This window comes from Rissa tridactyla, chromosome 1, assembly GCF_028500815.1.
Source record: "Rissa tridactyla isolate bRisTri1 chromosome 1, bRisTri1.patW.cur.20221130, whole genome shotgun sequence".
NCBI lineage: Eukaryota > Metazoa > Chordata > Aves > Charadriiformes > Laridae > Rissa > Rissa tridactyla.
The window spans coordinates 163,195,755-163,210,429 of NC_071466.1; positions in this window are offsets into that span (position 1 = coordinate 163,195,755).

Here is a 14,675-nt window from a genome sequence, read left to right on the forward strand (position 1 = left end):
GGAGGAGGAAGAAGAAGGGATGGATGCGGGCAGGGGAGATGGTTGTCCAGACACGGGAAGCTGGAGCCAGCCAGGGAAAGCTTGCGGCTGGGTTTTGGAGAAGTAGGTGAGATGGTGGTGGAATTGCTGTTAATGAATACTGTATGCGACCTGGCAATCGGGATAGATCGTACAGCAAGATTAGAGGTCATGGAAAGTGTATTACAAGCCCTGCATTGCTTTTATTCACTGGAGACTGTTGGAAAAACAAGCAGGAAGGCAGCACAATGGGTCCCCCAGCTACGGACATCTCAGCACACATTTGAAAGACAATGGAGAAAACGATTAACTCCAAGAGTCCTCTATCCTGTCTCCAGTAAGATGCATACCTTGTTTTGCCTGGCTAGGAACTTGGGATCAAATGGACAATGCCAATTAAAAAAAAAAAAATAAAAAAATCTCAGAAATTTCTTCAGGGGAAAAAGGGGGTGGGGAGAGGGGAAGAATGACGCAGCCGCCAGGATTAAGTGCAGCCTGAGTAAGCTGGGCCTTCAGCAGATGTTGACTTGCAAGGGAAAGCAAGTTTTCACATAGCCTGGCCTGTTGCTGTGGGATCCCTTGGTCCTAGATAAGGGGTGCTTTGTTCCGAGGACATGGTCTGGCTGTTGATTCCCACTATGCTCAGGTGCTGATGATCAGCCAAGCCTGCAGAGGTGTCCCACCTGGCCAGAGGGCTGAAATCCACATCTTGGTCTGCAAATGCCATGGCTTCATCCTGGCAGAGGAAAGGGCTAGAAGAAATCGAAGTGCTGTGGAGGAGAGGGCACTTAGAGGTACTGAAGCACCCAGCTCCTGTAGAGCTGCAAGCCAGCTGGCCGCATTGCGGGGCCATGTCTCATCTGCCCCACCAGCAGATGGGAAGGCAGCTGGTGGGATCAGGCACTGGGAAGCAGTGAAGAGGGTTCTGGGGACCTGCAGCCCCTATTCTTGCTCTGGCACTTGGCCTTGGCTGAAAGGACAAGGTCAGGAGCACCCTTCCTTGAGGTCTCTCCAAAGGTCTCTCCAGGAGGGGAATTTGCAGCCTGTCACCTGTCTTAATTAGATAGATTATCTAATTAAATTGCTCTTCCATTGGTATTCCTCTTTCTGGTAACAGATGGTGGCTTCCTTTCCCGGGAACCAGGAAAGCTGTGCATCTCTCCTCATGTTCTGCCACATCTCCGCTCATGACCACGTCCCCCCCTCTTTGGATAAGCACCGGCAGTTCACGAGCCTCTGCTGAGGATTTTAAAGTTCAGACAGGCACATTTGTCTGACAGATGAGTGGAGGGACCCTGAGGGACCGTACCACCTTCCCTGCATAAGGTGACCTGAGTCCTGCAGCAGTGACTTGTCTACACGACAGAAGCAGTCCACGGAGCGTGGTCACGGCCCCTCAGGACTTCTGATCCCCGTGCTGGCAGGGCTTCCTCGCACCTCCCTGGGAAAACACCGCCAGGGTTCACAGCTGACTTAAGCAAGGGCAAACTCCCACTCAGATCAGCAGTGGGATTGGACAGGATAATGTGTTTGTAAAGTCCCTCAAAGAGGAGAAAAGCCTGGTGTGATGTTCAGGCTGGCCTCTTGCTTCTCCTGCCACCAGCAACACCAGACTGTTTGCTCTTCCAGACTTCCCAAAGCCCATCGCATCGTCCCCATGGCCTCTCCTGGGTCAGTAATCTCACCCCCCTGCCACTACACCACTCCCTGCTTGGTCCTGACCCACGTGTATCCTGTTTGCGTGGGCTTGGAAGGTTTCAATCACCGGTTCTCGTTTCAAAATGGAAAACGGGGGCGGGGGGGAACAAACGCTACTAGCGGAGGAAGGCTAGGAGAAGCAGAGGAGGTGGGAAGAGATGTGGGGCAACCCCTCCTGGGAACACCTGCTGCAAGCGACCCCCTCACCACCGTTCTCCATGAAGCCCCGGGGAGGTACCGTCACCTCTTGGCTCTGGAGGAGAGGGGATATCCTTAACATCACTTCTTAAGGTATTTTGGCTCAGCATCCGGTCCCCTCTTCCTCTCCCTGAGTTCCTGTCCCCTGCAATGAGCAGTGACCTCAGCTTGTTCAATGGCTTGTTGAATTTGGAGATATGAGACCTCCCCATGGTCCCTTCTAGGCCGGTGGACTATTTGGTTCATTTCCTAAGTCTAGAAATAACCTGTTACTTCAGAAGATCCTTCCCAATCTTGAAATGAGCCTCCTTGAGAGTGCTGCGTTTACTGCTTTGACTTATTTTATATACCCCCTTCCTCCTCCTGCCCCAGCCTGGAAGGGTCTCAGCCCCTAATTTAACCATGGGTCGATGGGGTGCTGTGAGGTTGCAGAGAACCGGAGAGTCTCCAGTTGAACAGGTCCTCCCTGGAGGAAAACAAAGCTTTACACAAGGTGGAAAGGGTTTGCCACTCCCTACCTTCTCACCTCTCCCTGGTGTACCTCAGCAATCTATTTCCATTGCCCTCTATCCCTCAAGCTTTCTTTTGGGGCCACCTCTGGCCCTGGAGGTACTCTGAGCATGTGTTCCCTTGACAGCACAGTGCCTGAAAGAGAAGCCTTTCTTGATCCTGAAAACATCCCTGCTCCATTCAGCACACGTCATTGCTGATCTCCCCTTCCTCTGCGTGCCCTTCCACATTTCCCTTCCCAGCCCTGCTCCTGGACACCGGTGACAGCCCCCAGGTCTGTCCTGCAGCAGAATGTGGCTCCATCCCTGTCTCCAAGACACATCAGCCCCTGGCTGTATCCTAGTCCCTGGGAGCATCTTAGCTTCATGATTCCCAGCCCTCCTGTCCTTGGCAGCCTTATCCCCTCCACCACCTGCCCCAGGAAATGCTGTTCAATACGAAGAGCAGCAGTGCTGGATCCTGCTTCCAGCTCAGCATTTATCTCATGCCGGGCTCCATCCCTCAGTATCCAACACACATCCTTAAGCCTTTTGTATTCTGCATAAACATCTTTGCCCAGATCTTCTAAAGGGCCGGGCAAGAGAGGAAGCAATAGTCTACAAAGAGCATGAAACCTTTGCGTCACGGTCTTATCCACTCATCCTTCATGGATGCCGACAAGGCCGGCTGTGCGACACTGCATGAGGCAGGGGCTGAACAGGGAGCAAATTGACATCTGTAGGGTCTGGATGTGCTGCGAAAGGCCAACATGCGTTGGTGATAGATGCAGAGCCCTGATTTCCTTCTTCCTGAGCCTCCAATTTCCAAGCAGGGTCCCACAGAGCATCCCACAAGCCACCCCATGACTGCAGCATCCTCCCCGTAATTGGAAGCCCACGAACCACCCCATGCACCGTGGCTTTCCCTGCCCGGCACAGCCGGGCTCCTGAATCCACACATGGGGAGTGAACGTGGTCCATCCAGGAGGAAAAGCAGGTGCAGATAAATTTGGAGCATAAGAAGGTGGAAGAGGACTCACAGCCTGGCGGAAACCAGCTGCTGGTGCCAGGGTAGCTCAGAGGAGAGGCTGCAGCACGGCAAAGAGCAGGGTCGCAGGAGTTGGGGGGAAGCTTGAACAGGGAAAGGGGGGGTGAAGCCGGTGAAGAGCATCCGGAGATGTAAGTGAGGTCAGGTAATTCCTCATATAGCAGTTCCTGCGCCGCTCTGGGAACAGACAAACAAGGCCTTCCTTCCTCCCGGCTTCCTCCTCCTCGGCAGCTCTCCTCTTCAGGAGAGGCAGCCGGCTGGACCGCTCCTCCTGCATCGCTGGCTGCATCCCTCGGGGTGACTCACCTGGCCCCCGCTCTGCTCTGTGGCTTCACACCTCCCTGCCCTGCCGTGGGCAGGTTGGGCAGAGGAGTCCTGCCTGCGACCCACAGAGGACAATCACCCACCGGTGGTGGTCCAGGGTGGCCCGGAGCAGCCAGGCGGCAGCCGGCACTGCTTTGGGCAGAGGTTGCAAAGCACCTGCCTTCCTCCCAGTGCGGGGAGGTCGCGGCTGCTATTCTGGGCTGGGAAAGCACAGGAGAATAGACCCAAAATCTCCCTGCAAAGCCGCGATGGGCACTTGACCAGGTGTCTGCTCCAGCGCTGGCGAGCCCGAGTGGCGGTGCTATTTTAAGGATGTATTCTTTCCCTCTGCTGGGGCTATTTTTGGAGGCTGAGTGGGTACCAAAAGGACCCGGATATGTTGCAGATAAGGGGCCGATGACATTTTGGTGCTTGTGTTCCAGCCACAAACACTGCTCGCGAAGGCAGACCCTGGGAATAGCAGCACTCCTGCCAGCAGCAGCATCCTGGCCACTCTGTCTTTGCTGCAGGCATCAGGGTAGGGGTGCTGTGAGCTTCCCGCCAGCAGTGCCACCCAGCACGGCTCCACAGTCCCCGGTGCTCTCCCAGGCATGAGTGGTGCCCCACAGCAGCAGCGCTGAGCATCACGGCATCGCTGATGGGAGATCCTCCCCGCTGGCTCTGGAGCAGGCAGTACACATGCCGTGGGGATGAGGTTATGGTCCAAGGGGATCTACATCTGGTGGGGCTGGGATGGGCTCTTGCTCCTCAGCCACAGGCTCTCAGGGTCCAAGATGTGAGTGCTGCCCCCTGTAACACAGAAAAGGAGGGTGTTCATTGCAGGCAGCTGTGGTACGCGGCCTTTTCTTGGAATTAGGGATACAGGGATGGGATGGGGGGAATTTCCTTGACACAAGTGTGTCAAGGAGAAGGCTGTGACCACTGTCATCGCTCTCTACTGCTACACATGAGGCCAGGGCTTAGCAAGGTCCCCAAGCCCAGCCTGGCTGGGACACCTGTGTCCTACAGGGCCATGGGCTGGGATGCCTGGGGCTTTGTCCCACATCAGGAGAGCAGGTTTCCTGCCCCAGACCTGTGCAGGCAGATGTCCCATTGAGGCTGGTCTTTTCCGAGGATGAGGGGTTGGGGCCAAGGAAGAGCCCTTGGGAGTGCTGACCCACACCTTCAGGAGAGGAAGCGCACAGGAGCTTCCTTGGGACCTGAAAGGTGCCATGGATGGGGACATGGACAGTGGCAGGTCATGACTCTTGCAAGGCAGAGACTTGCACGCTCCTCCCGGCCCTGGGTGAGACCGGCGGCCAGGCCCCCTGGCCTTTTTGCTCAAAGTTTCCATTTGTGCCTGTGGGACAGAGGGTCTGTTGTGAGCGCGGGGCACGGGGACAGCCCCCCCGACATTTCAGGGTGGTGGAGGGAGAGCTTTGAGACAGCGGCAAGGCTGGCGCCCACGCCACCACTGCACGCTGCTCTATTCCCACGGCCGCCCTCGCTCCGCCACGCCAGCTGAAGCTCCAGCAGCCAGGGCCGGGATAGAGGACGTCTCCCTGGGTTGCTCTCCCCAGGGCTCCTCCATGCCAAAAACATCAGTGCTGGCTTGCGGCTGCCTCCTCTCCCCACCTTGGGCTCCCCCAGCACTCCTTGCACCTCAGAGCTCAGCGCGGGGGGCTCGGGCTGGGGGAGACGGAGGCACAACGTGCCGGAGGGGCAGGAGCTGTGCTGTAAGCTGGGACTGAGACAACTTGTCCGGGCTGTCTCCAGTGCAAGCCCGTGCATAAGCCCTTCTGAATCTCCGTCTTTGTTCCCCTCGGTGGCGTCAGCGGCTCTTCGCTCCCTCCAGGAGATGATTCTGCTTCCGTCGCTGCTGTTTCCTGTGTTTCTCTCTCCCCCCTCACTCCCGTAGAGCCAGGCAACACCAGCACAAAAACAGGATTCTAGCTGCTGGAGAATTACTCTGATAACAATGACCAAGGAGACAGTCCACTGGACGGGACCCTCCCAGGAGCCAGACCGAGCGGGGCCCCCGGCCGGCTCATGCCAACCTTTGGCACCCCCTCTGCCCTGTCCCCTGGGGCCACTGGTGCGGGGGGGGGGATTTCAGGCAGGGGAATGAGCAGCCAGAAAGGGGAAATCCTGGGTGACCCGCTGTCCACCGGCAGGTCTGTCCATCCCCACACCTTGGCCATGGTGGCCAGGCAGAGCAGCTCTGACCGTCCCCACCACAGCTCCTGTCCCCACTGGTGGTGAGCAGAGCAGCAGGGACCACGCCATGCTCTCCCTTGCCAACCCAGCTCCATTTCCCAGGGGACAGAGTGTTTTCAGGGAGCAGCCAAGGGCAGTTGCAATCCGGCTTCATCCATGAGCAGAGGTGAAGGCAGCTGTGGCTTGCAGGCAGGACCAAGGGATATAATGCCTGCAGACATGCTCCTGTGCAGCAGTGGCCCGGGCCCTGAGTGTCCATCCATCCACCCTGGGCATGCCCGAGGGAGACCTGGGATTGCCTAGCATCCCAGAGGGAGATCTGAAATTCAGGGAACCCTCGCCCGTGGCCCAAAATCCTCTCTTGGATCTAGCTGTGCTTCTGGAGGAGGTCCCATCCCTGGCTGCTCGCCACCGCTCCCTGCCAAGGAGCTGCCACCCTCCCAGCACGCCGGTGGAGCCATGGGGGGAAGCATCGCCCGCTTCGCTTCGTGCAAAGCCGGCCAGTGCCGCTGAGGCAGGGGCAGAAGGGGCCTGAGCGAGCCCAGCTGACGTTGCCTGAAGCGAGGTAGGAAGCGCATGCACGGACCAATCCACTGGCAGGTCTGGAGGCAGCAACAAACGCCGGGAAGGAGCTGCAGAGCAGAAACGCAGCTGGAGCCTGAAGAAGACATGTCTGCAGCCTCGCACCGGCTTGTTGAACAAGCCGGGTCCATGCAGGCGAGGGAGTCTCTGCCGCCCTCCCCCTCGCAGGTGCTCGCTCAGCCCTAACCAAGGGCTGCCTTCGCCTCACACAGCAGCGACCTGCAGCTTGGGGGGGTGGAGGGGGGCAGAAAAAGCTGTCTTTAGGCAGCAAAAGCCACCCGAGTGACATCCCCCCCTGGAAACCACACTGCCAGGCCCCACTTTAACAGGACATCTGCTTCCCACTGGGGCTGCGAGTGTCTTGGAGGTGGTGCAGTGCAAGAGATGTCCTGGGGATGGAGGAGCTCATAGAAGTCCTGCCGGCTGCAGCGCTCAGCAAACGCCAGCCTGGCAGAGCAAAGCCAGAGCAGGACGGTGTCTCCAGCCTTACTGACCCCTCCAGCCTTATCCCTGACCTTGCTGCTCCAAGGGGAGATGACCACTGTCCTACCCTGTAGATGCCCACAAGATGCACAGAACCTTGGAGCAACTGGTGGGACCAAGGCCAACCGTAGGCATGAGTCTGTCCTGCCAGGGCCAGGGTGTTGTGATCCACCGGTTACCAGCAGTGCTGCTGATCCGTAAATTCCCGACGAGGGAGGAAAAGCTGACTTTTGGCCAACACAGGAGGTCTCTGACCAACAGAGGCAGGAAATAGCTACGGTGAGCGAATAAATAAATGGTGCAACTGCAGCTCTGCCTTACATGGGCTTCATGGGGAGTTTTCCTTTGTTTTTCACGTTGGCTATTTATACCATGGAGTGTGAAAATGATGTCAGCGAAACCTCTGCTCTTTGCCGTGAAGAAAACCAGCCCCAAGAATTTCTAAAGGGCTGAGAGACCTCCTTGACCAGCAGACTCAGAGGCTTTTCACAGGGCTGGCGGAGACGGCAGGAAACCCCAGCTGCTGTACAATTCCCAAGGAGTCCCCTCCGCTTCCACATACCCGGCTTGGGGCGGGGGGTAGTTGTCCCAAGCCCATCTAGGATATGGCTCTGCCCCTGTAAATGTCCATCTTGTCTCCCATAAACCCCTCACAGAACATCTCCAGTTCCCTCCCAGCCTTCCTTTTCTTGCTGTTTTTTTTTTATTTTATAATAAAGATATATATATATCTTTATAAATGTCGTTCCCATTCTGCATCACAGCCCTTAAGGGTTTCAGCTCCAGCCTGCTGAGCCCAGTGGTGTCACCCCAGGTTTGCCTTGGGGGACAGGGGAAGAGGGGACAGGGTGTCCCTCTCCTTGCAGGGCTTGGCTTCTCCCCTGGGAAAGTCCAGGAGATATTTTGGAGAGCTGAGCTCCCAGCCAGGGCATCCCCATTCGCATGGGATGGGAAAACACAGGTTCAGTCCAGAACTGGAAGGTCCACCAAGTTCAAGCTGAGCCTGCTTGGCAGTGGATGGTGGGCAGCAATAGACACGTTTTGGGAAAGGAGAGGAGGAACAGACCCTTACTTCCCACCGCGGTTGTCCTCTGCAATTAGGAGCGGCGGTGACGAGCCCACATGAGATGCTCGACAGTCAACGAAGCCTCAACTGTCGGCCCCAGTGCCCGCGGGGTGGGAAGGGAAAAGCCAACACAAGTTCAAGGGTTGCCGGTGTACTTGAGACAAGAAAAACTCCTGCTGGTGACACATGCATCAGGTGTTTCCAGACGATAACAAAACCCGCCTGAGGTCATCGATATTTAATTAGCAATGGGCTTGGTTAACCATTATCCCGGGGGCAGGAGGGAGGGGAAAAGTGCTGAATTGAAGAAAGAGATTTAACTCTTTGCAGAGAAAGGAGAGGAAGAGGGAAGGTTGCCTACAAGGAGAAGGGGGTCTCTCCTCTCCATGGTTGGACCCTGTTGGACTCTGACATTAGGCTGGCTGGAGGGGAGGAGAAGCTTTGGGGTACACACCTCTCTCAGGGGATCCTCTGAGAGAAAGAGGATCTTTGCCCCGTGGAATCAAAATGGGCTAAAATTGGAAGCTCAGTGCTCCTGCAACCCAACGGCCCCAGGGCGGCCGAGCATGGCCGCTGGAGCAAAACGCTGGTGAGTGGCGAGGCCGGTGGCTTGTCTGGTTTCCCTGCCGGAGCCCTCCCAGCTGAGGCCGTGCCGGCGGCTGGGGCACCGCCGTGCTTTCTCTCGGACGGCTGAGTCACGGCCCTGCTACATGCGCGGGTTCGCACCTGGGTGCCAGCCCGGCCGCCGTCTCCCCCATTTCCTCCAGCAGCTGAGGCCCTGGCACCCATCCCATGCCCCCACCCCGGGGAGACCCGGTGCAGAGCCCTGGGGCGAGGAGGAGGAGGAGGGAGGCATGGCGGGGGGTGGGCTTACCTAGGTTTTCCCCTTGGGAGTAAGGCTTAGGTTGAAGAAGGGATGCTGAAGGCTCGGAATGGGGGGGATGTGTGCATTTTGATCCTCCATGCACAGCCTGCCACCTTGGTGTGCTCCAGAAGGCGATGCCGTGAAGGTCCGACTCGCTCTGGGGCGCAAGACGCAAAGCAGCATGCGATGGAGGAGGAAAGACGCCATGTCGCCAAGGGAAGGGAACCACCTTGGGGCTGCAGCTTTCGTATCCTCACGCTCCTTCCCCAGCCCTGGCCGGTGCCGGGTGGGACCTGCCTGTGCACAGCAAAGGAGGGCGCCAGGCTGCGCACAAGGAGCTGGATGCATCCTGGTCTCCACAGGCGCTGCGTATGGTTGCGAGGGGGAAACTACGGACCCTGAGACAGGGAGACGGCACCCGACTGCGTGGGGCGAAGGGCTGCCGCGGCACCTGGACACGGAGCAGGGCAGGACCCAGGGGAAATGGTACCGAAATCCCGCTAGCACTCACCCCGCTCCATCCTTTCCCGGCCCCTTGCCGTCCCCCCGCTGCTCCCTGCCACCTCCCCCCGCTCCAAAATCCCCTCTTGGCTGCCCCGAACCTGACACCCGTAATTACCCCCGAGATCACAGGGACCTGCTGAAAGAGCGAGCGTGATCCAGGCCGGCGGGAACGACATGAAAAGCAGCCGCAGCCCCTGCCCGCAGCCGGGCCCTCCTCTGCGCCAGCAGCCCCCCGGCACCGGGGACACCTGGGGAAGGCGCTTGCTGGGACAGGGGAATGGGAACCTGCCGGGAGATGGAGAGGACAGCACAGCCCGGCTTGGGATGTGGCCAGCCACAGCTCCCACTAACACACCGGCATCCCCAGGGTCTGCTCCTGCCCCAGAGGGAAGCTCCTCTCCGCGGGGAGGAGGGTGAAGCTTGGCTGGCATTTGCCCACTGCCCCCTTTGCTTGCCGTGGCCGGGTGCCAGGGGGATGCTCCCACTCTGCCCCAAGCAGAGACTGGGAGACAGTCGGCCTTTGCTGGTGCTTAGTGTCACCTCTGCAGGGCTGCTGCATGCTGTCCCTCCTGCATCCCCAGCAGCGGTGGGGGTGGTCTCCCAGTGGCGAGCCCCCAGGAGGGATCCCCGGGGCAAAATGGCCTTTGGGGAAAGGGTCTGCACAGACACCCATCACAGCAGCACGGCAAGGGGGCCTGTGGCTAGGATGGGGTCAGCAGCAGCAGGTGCCTACAGCGAGGATGTCACCCCCCTCCTCTGCATCACCACAACCCACCCAGCACAGCCATGCTGTGCTCCTGGGACCTCACCCTCCCCTTATCCCTGCTTGTCACCCGGGCCGGGCACCAAGGAAGAGGAAGGAGGTGTGGGACAGAGAAATAAACTCCTGCTGGGCATCATCCACTCGGCAGGAGTAAGCGTACTCCTGCTTTCTCGTCCCCATCCGCAGTGACATCCATGGGCACAGCCTGCACTCCCTGCACCGGGGCTATCAGACCCCACACAGGTCCTCACTGAAGGTCCCTCAGAAGTGGGACAGGGAATGAAGCCAAGGTGGAAAAGGTGCTGCGGTCCCGGTCCCCCTGCACCCCTCACCCACAAGCTCTGAAAATGGAGGAGAGCGGGAAAAATGAGCAAATCCCTCATTTTGAGGTAGAAGAAACAGCAGCAGCGACCCCCTCAAGTCTTCGAGTGAAGGAAGAAGCTGCAGCCCGGGGCAGGGCGGAGCGGGGCGGCAGATGCGGGGATTTCATCTGCGAGGAGCGAGGAAATGTCCCGGAGCTGTTTGATCTTATTGTATGGAGGGAAGCGGGAGTGGACATCCAGCCTTGCTGGAACCAAACAAAGATTATAAATACCTCCCGCCATCAACAGCTCCTCGCCGACCCGGCCCACCGGGGCCCCGGTTGCTGGCTGATTCCCAAGGGGAAAAATGAGCTTTGGTTTCCATCCAGCCCTTGGACACGGTGGGAGATAGGAGCAGAGCGCACGGCAGACGGCTCTGGCCACAAAGCTGGGGGGAGGATTTGTCCGCGCGGGAGGATGCGCGCAGGGGGAGCCCGTGCCACCGGCCATGCACGCAGCGGTGCACAGCGGGAACAGCCCTTCTTGGCTTAATTCAGTCTCTACCGCCGCTGGTGGCAACGAAGAAGTTAAAAAAATATATCTTTAAAAAGCCCTGTGATGTGGTGGGTGGGCGTGAAATGATGCCTAAGCCTAGTGATGGCCTCTGAGAGGTGTCCCCATGTCCCTTAGGGCACCGGGCTGGATCCGCTTCAATCCTTGAGTTTGAATTTGGTGCCACACGTGCTACCAAAACTGCTGCCCGCCTCCGGGATGCTTTGGGAATGAGGGTGTGTGGGGGGGCACTCTGGCGCTGCCTCTCGAGTGGCACCTGGGAGTCCCGGGGATGCCGGCACAGCAGCTGTCCCCTCCAGGAAAGGACAGCCCCGCACCACATTTTGTGGAAGTTGGGAGGAGATAAATTTAGTCTTTTCCCACTGTGCCCAGCGGCCGCCGCAAAAACACGTGATTCCCCAGCACCACGGGGGAAGTCTTCTCACTCCCCCCCCCAAGGATGAGAAGACTTCCCAAAACTCACGTGGGCTCCTGTAAGCCCCGTGCCTGGCCAGGGACCAGCACTGCACTGGGACCACTGGCACCCAACTGACACCATGGTGGCCACGGGGATGGGACAGCTTCGGCTTTTGGCTGGGCACAGGGAGCTCAGGACGCCCACGGGGCTGCTGTCCCAGAGCAGGGCTGCCCACCACCCCCTCGCCCCGCGCAGGGAGGTCCTGACCTCCACGGGGACCCACCTCCCCCCCACATCCATCCCCCCCCCGGGTCCCACAGGCACTTCTAAGGGTTGGTGAGAAGCCAGAGAGTTGTCAGGTACGACAGCAGTCCTCGGGCCAGGGGCAGGGGGGATGCTGCAAATCAAACACACGCCGGGCTCGGAAAAAAGCCCAACGGAGCTGCTCCGGCAGAAAAGCCGCCATTCAGCGTGTGAACCCGGCTGCGGCTCCCCCCGGGGCTCCTTCGGCAGCCCCTCTCCCCCATCCAGCATACTTGAAGCTCCCCGCCTGTCACTGGGATCAAAGGCGGGGGCTGGGGGGCAGGGAGGCAGGGGTGTCAGCTGGGCCACTTGTGAAGCCGATTGCAGGAGCCAAGACCTCCGACTTGAACCCGCTTTTTTTTTTTTTTTTTTAATTTATTTTTTTATTTTTCCCCCCGCGGGTGTCCTCATATGCTTCTAATGTCTCCGCTCCAGCGTCGCAGCTGCATCTCGTTTCATCTCCAGCGAGGGAAAAAGGCTGCACCAGAGCCAGATGTGCCCCGGGAAGGCTGAAAAAGCAGCCCCCCCACCCCCTCTTTCCCCTGGGAATGCCAGGTCCCAGCCCCAGCACCGCTGGCAGCTGGGGAGCACCGGGTGCCTGGGGTGAAACCTGGCCCCGCTTCCCAGCCGTGGCTCTCCCGGCACCAGCTGGGACGGGGCAGGGTTCCCACGGTGCTCGGTGCTATTTCAGCAGGGTCAGGGCTGCGCCTGTCCGCCCTGCGGCTCACGGGCTGGTCCCAGCACTGCCGGGGCACGGGATCTTTTCTGATGGGGAGATCGTTGGCCATTTTGGCGCAGGGAAGCTGCGGGGAGACGACTCTGCTGTACAGGAAAAGCTCTATGTTAAGAGAAGGTGGATTAAAAAAAAAAAAAAAATCATAACCCTCACTAAAACCAGTTTCTGGTGCCTTGGGAGCTTCTAGACCGATGTGTGACCTGCACTGATTGCTGCCTGTTGCTCTGGGGACTGTCCCCAAAGCAGAGGGCTGCAGGATCAGGAAGGCTGGGGAGGGACAAGGGCTGCCCGGCAGACCCAGGCATTGGCAGTGGGAAGCTTTGCCAAAGCCAGGCCTGTGTCCCCTTGGCTTTGCCGCCCACCGGCACGGCTTTGCAGGGACCTCCCAAAGTGCCCGGGCGGCATCAAGGGCTTCAGATAGCCCTTGGAGGGGCCAAAAGGGACCACGTAGGCCCAGGTGACCTGACCTTGGCTACAAGGATTTTTCTCCAGGCCAGCCCCACCAGCCAAGCCCTTGGGGACAAGTGTCCTGCACACCATCTACAGAGGGAGGAGCGCCATCTCCTGACACCAGGCACCCTCTTGTCCCCAGGATGGATAAAGGATTAAAAAAGGCTTTTGCGGGTTTTTTTTTTTCCCCCCACCATCCAGTGCTTTGTCAGCAATCATCACTTCAAGAAGAAATAAACCCAAGTCTGGCTCTGGGTCTCAAGCCAAAGCAGCTCCTCCTGTTAGACATGTGGCGAGCATCTTCAACAATGACAGCATTTCTTCAGGACTGCTTCCTTCTAATTAGGTGCTAATTTGACTAAAAGCTCCCTCAGCTGCCATTGCCATTTCCAAATACCTTCACCAGCTCCCCAGCCTCCACCAGAGCTCCTACCACAAGGTGTGATTTGGTAAAATGAGGTGTTTTTACAGATTTTTCATCAAGGCCTTGCATAGCTTGCCACGGACAGTCATCCCCAACACATCCCAGTTTATCCTGATAATCCCAATTCCCTTGGATGCACCTGACTGGTTTGATCAAAGCTGCAGTAGCAGACAGGGCTGGCCGAGAGCCATGCGCTTGCTAGCCCAGCCAGCACCTCCATGCTTTAAAACAGCCACCTCACCGCCAAGTGAAAAGACCACCTAAGGGTTTCTAACAGGCAGGAAAACCTCGTTCTTCAGAGCTGCTCGCAAAACCGCAGCCGCAAGATGGACAGAGGTTGGAAATTCCACTTTCCTGTATCAGAGGAAGACTAATTTAAGGCTCTTCTCTACCTGCCTGCTGATTTGAGACTTGGCGGGGGGGTGTAAAGAAAACAAAATTAGTGGGTGAGACCTCTCTTGTTACACTTGGCTGGAATCAGCCAGCAGGTTCATGTGTTAAATGAGGCTGACAGGGAGCCAGCCAGCTTGTGCAGTCATCGAGTCTGGTTTCTAGGGAAACAAGGTAAATGTTTTTTCCTCCTCCTTGCCACCTTTTAACTCTTCGAAGGATCTTACGCATCACCACAGGCAATATTCTCCACATCCACCTTTCTCTGTTTCAGTTAAGAGCAAATAGCATCAAACTGGGTCTGTCTCAGAGCAGCGCGTCACGTCAGCGCGTAGATCTGGAGGGTTATTGCCTCCATCGCCACCGTGTCTCCAATTATGGTCAGTGAAGGCTACGCCAGCGCAATTATCTAAATTTACACGAGCCTTCAGCCAGGCTACAGCCCCAGGCGCGAGTGATCTCACTATTGCGGCTGGAGGCAGACAAGTGCCCAGGGCCGCCGCTGCCTTTCTTGGTATAAGGCCTCAGCTCCCCAAAGTGCAAGGCTTCCATCGGGACCAGTGCTGTGCACGGAGCCGGTCCCACACGCAGGCGCTCCGTCTCCTCTGCCCTTCACCAGGAGACCGACCGGGCTGGGAACGCCGGCCAAGCCGTCTCGCCAGGAGCAGAGGGAGTATTTTGAGCCATGCAGTAACCCAACACCAGCGGCACTCATGGATCTCCCTCCTCCCTTGGGAGGGTGGGATGCAGGAGTCACCCTCCTTCCCTCCCAGGGGGAGCAGTCTCCTGTCACCAGGCAGAGCCTTTGGATTCAGGAATACCCAGCTGCTGTGAGGTAGGAACCTGTCACCTTACCTGCTGCCTCCT